The sequence below is a fragment of the Physeter macrocephalus genome, unplaced genomic scaffold (genome assembly GCF_002837175.3).
Source record: "Physeter macrocephalus isolate SW-GA unplaced genomic scaffold, ASM283717v5 random_12, whole genome shotgun sequence".
NCBI lineage: Eukaryota > Metazoa > Chordata > Mammalia > Artiodactyla > Physeteridae > Physeter > Physeter macrocephalus.
Genome location: NW_021145297.1, coordinates 156816 through 161163, shown reverse-complemented (window position 1 = coordinate 161163; position 4348 = coordinate 156816).

Here is a 4348-nt window from a genome sequence, read left to right as displayed (position 1 = left end):
GAAGAGTGGCCCCCGCTCGCCGCAACTAGAGAAAGCCCTCGCACAGAAACGAAGACCCAACACAGCCAAAAGTAAATAAATTAAAAAAAACAAACAAACTCAAAAAAAAAAATTTAGGTGAGAATAATGTATATTTCACAGGGTGGTTTGAGAGGACAGGAGCTGGTACTGGGTGGTACCCAGAGATGGGACAGACAGCTTTATCTGTGACCTTGGCAAAAAGGGTAATGTTGACCCATGAGGGGGTCAAACCAGCGCACAGTGGGAGTGGAAGGGATGCCCTTCGTCAGCCAGAGTACTTTGGGGGTGCAAGTTATAGAAAACCCAACCCAAACTGGCTTACTCTGGCCTCCTTGTCCTTCTTGGGGAGGAGAAATCAGGCCTTCCCCCATCACGGGACAAAAATCTTTCCCTTCTCTCTGGGATATCTTAGGTCAAAACTCACTTGAGACAATGGTCACCTGGAGGGTATTATATACGGACTGACTTGGGTTGGGGCTCCTGAATCAGTCCCTGGCAGGGAGTGTGATACCGCTATGATTATCTTGGATGCATCAGGGCAGTCTTGCAGACTAGATCAAACCCAGAGCCACGTTATTGCTGAACAGCGGAGAGGGGGGAAGAGATACTCAAAAGGGTGTCAACTACAAGGACCACCACAACCCCCCAGGTCCAGGTGACAGTGTCTTGGCTGGACATTGAGCTAAATAAAGACAATCCGTCCATTCACCCACTCATTCATCTGTTTAATCATTTATTACATGACTACCAGGGGCCAACCATGGGACCAGGGGCTGGAAATTTAGCAGTGAGCAGCCACCGTCTGCCAAGTCCTTGCTTTCTTCAAGGCTTTGTCCCCGCTTCCCCTTCTCAGTGAGGCCTCCCTGATCTTCCTGCTTAATCCTGCACCTCTGGCTCTCACCTGGCACACAGGTCTTCCCATACCCTGCTCTACTTTTTCTTTTTTTTCCATAACCTTCCAACAGAATGTAAGTTAGTTATTTACCGGCTTTATTGTTTATTGTCTGTCTCTTCCTACTAGAATGTAAGCTCCGGGAGTTCCCTGGCGGTCCAGTGGTTAGGACTCCGTGCTCTCACTGCCAGGAGTTCAATCCCTAGTTGGGGAACCAAGATCCCACAAGCCACACAGCACAGCCAAAAAAAAAAGTAAGCTCCATGAGAGCAGGGGTTTTTGTCTTTTTATCCAACTGATGTAACGGCAGCCCTTGGAGACATCCTGGCATCAGCGGTCACTTAATAAATGGTCGTTGAATAAGTGACTAAAGGTCCTTGCCCCCACTGTGTACCCATGGGTGTGCACCTGTGCCTGTGATGCGGGAGAACTCAGAAATCAAATAATCCCGAACACAAATATGTAATTATAAGCGGGGATAAAGTCTATGATGAGAGAATATGGGCCACAGTGAGGAGAGCACTGGTGCTGGGGGACAGTGTCCTTCAGGAAGTCATATTCGAGCTGGGCTCTGAAGGATGAGTAGGAGCTGGCTGGGGGGTGAGGAACAGAGTAGGAGGCCTTCTGCAGGAGCTGGGCTGGGCCTGGTGGATTCTCCCACAGAGCCACGAGGAGAAGTGAGGCCCAGGAGGATGGCAGCCTGTCCCAGGTTTCAGATCACTTTAATAGAGGGAGAGCAGCAGCTCTTCCCAGGGCCATGGGAGCTCAGTACCAATGCACAGGTGCCATGAGGTGCTGGGCCCAGGTAGCCTGCCTCAGGGGTGACAAATGCCTCTTACCCCTGCCTTGGCTACTTCCTGGCCCTCTGTGTGCCCCAGGGTCTCAGCACCCAAGCTGCTCCCAGCCAGAGGCCCTCACTCAGCACCAGCCTTCTTCCTGTGGCCTGCATTCTACAATGCTGATGATGGAGAGGACACGGAGGACAGCATGCGTGGATTCAGAGCAAGGGTGTCCAAATCTCACGCGATGCTCATGGAGTTCCCGGAGGGAGCCCAGTGCAATTGCATTCCTCTTTGCCGGTTCAGCAAGTGGCTCAGAGGAGAAGGGACTTATTCAAGGACACCCAGGGAGAGTGTTTCAGAGCTGGAGGGAGGCTGTGGACGGACCAGGGGTGGCCATCCCAGGCTTGGACAAGGATCATAATGACCTTTGACTCTTAATCGTCAATTCTGTAGACTTGCGGGGGTGGGGGGGACGGGGCGGTAAGGCCCTCCCAAACACACCCCTGCCAGAGTGTCCCAAGCCTCTTGCAGCCATGCTTCCTCCTCTCCCCTCTCTCCCGTCCTGGCTGAGAGAGGGAGGGTTCCTTTCTTACGGATGCTGAAGCTCTTTATTTATTTATTATTTTTGGAAGGTTTTTAATTTTAAAAAAATATTTATTTATTTATTTGGTTGCACCAGGTCTTAGTTGCAGCAGGTGGGCTCCTTAGTTGCGGCATGTGAACTCTTAGTAGCAGCATGCATGAGGGTTCTAGTTCCCTGACCAGGATCAAACCTGGACCCCCTGCACTGGGAGTGCGGAGTCCTAACCATTGGACCGCCAGGGAATTCCTCCCCGCCCCGCCCCGCCCCCCCGCCCCTCCTCCTTTTAGGTTGTCTTAACTCCTGAGTCCTATAGCCTGACCTGGATCCTTCACAGCTCTGGGCCCTCCCGGTCCCCAATCCTAGGGAACTGTAGACATCCAGGATCCTCCTTGGACCCAATCCATCAGCACCACCACGTATAGACCAAGCCCTGCGCGGAGCTCGGTGGGGATCAGTTCACCCCTGTTGCCCTTTCTGGATCAATCTGCCAGGAGCCCTGTGTCGGCGTCCCTCCAATCCCATCACTTGCTTTGGACCCCTTTGCTTCCAGGTTTGACTTCAGGTCTCTCCTTTGCACCTTAATATAGCTTAAAGGCTGACCGTACGTGCGGGTGCGGGCTGGGTAGAAGCTCTGATGGGCCCCAACGATGAGTGCACAAGTTGTAGGATGAGGCAGGTGGGCTACAACCTGCCCAGACTTCAAGGTACAGAGGGCAGCGTGAGTTTGGTGACTGAGGTGGAGAGGGCAGGAAGGCATCCTTCCTCCCTCAGTCCAGGCTCTCTGGCTGCCCTGACTGCCTGGCTTTGATAGATGGAAGAGGGGTTCTGTGGCTGACTCGTCACCTGGTGGCAGGGTAAGATTGCACAGAAAGTACACTTAGCCACGTCAGCTCTTCCAGAAGCCTCAGGCTTCCGATTGCAAAATGGAATCTAGGTATCCCCACTCTACCCCTGCCTCTCTCACCTTACTCAGGTGCTGGGTCAGAGCCTAATCACTTAATTTGTCAGTGGCACCTCTTGGTGTCACTTCCCCTGGGCCCAGATACCTATTAGGTGTGGGCTAATGAACAGCTGATAACATCTCTGCGTTACCTCTGGGAGGTATCTGCTTCTCACTGGGGACTCTGAAACCAAACCTGTCCCCAAACACTCTGCTGCATCCCTTCTGGCTGGTGGGACGGATGCTCGGGGGAGCCCGGGGAAGCGCTCTGTTTGACAAGTTGTAGAGAGCTGTTTAAATCCGAGTGGTTATTCTGTCTCTTCCCTGTTCTCCAGCAGGAAGCAGCATCCCATGTTCAGCTCTGAAGAACGGAAACTCAGGCTTGAGGAGGGGATACGGGGAGGAGGACCGGACAGGAACGTCAGTGCATATTGGCGCATCTCCTCCACCAACAGATCTGTGCTCTTAGTGGCGGGAAAGAGGATTATGTTCATTTTATTTTTTTTTTTTGGCCTCACCCCACAGCATGCGGGATTTTAGTTCCCCGACCAGGGATCAAACCCGCGCCCCCTGCAGTAGAAAAGCACGGAGTCTTAGCCGCTGGACCGCCAGGGAAGTCCCGGATTATGCTCATTTTGAACTGTGCGGAAACTTGGGCCACTTGCATCCAGGACTCTGAGGACTTTCTAGAGCTTTCCCCAGGGAGGATGCCCCTCCCCTCAGGGAGTGAGACCTTCCAGTCTCTGAAAGGCTCAGCCTCCAAAGATGGAGGCAGCTGTACCGGGTCTGTTCACACCAGGAGAGGGTGGCTGAGTTTGGGATGTGGGAAATTGTTGTGAAAACAGAGACGCTCCAGTTCCTAGCAGTTCCCCAAGGAATGGTCCGTGAAAGTGGGAAACTATTAAGCTACTTGGCATCTTAAAACCAAGAGCGGTTCAACTTCAGATATTGTTAACACACCTTCCGAGGCCGTTACTAGGAAGCTTCGTGTGATTAAGTCCTATGCTCGGGGTGACTTTTTGAACAGAAATTTGCTTTTTCAAATCCCAGAGGCGTAGGATCAAAATTGGATGTATTCTCTCCTTTAAAAAGTTGGCTTTAGGATGAATTCAAGAACGACTGACTATACA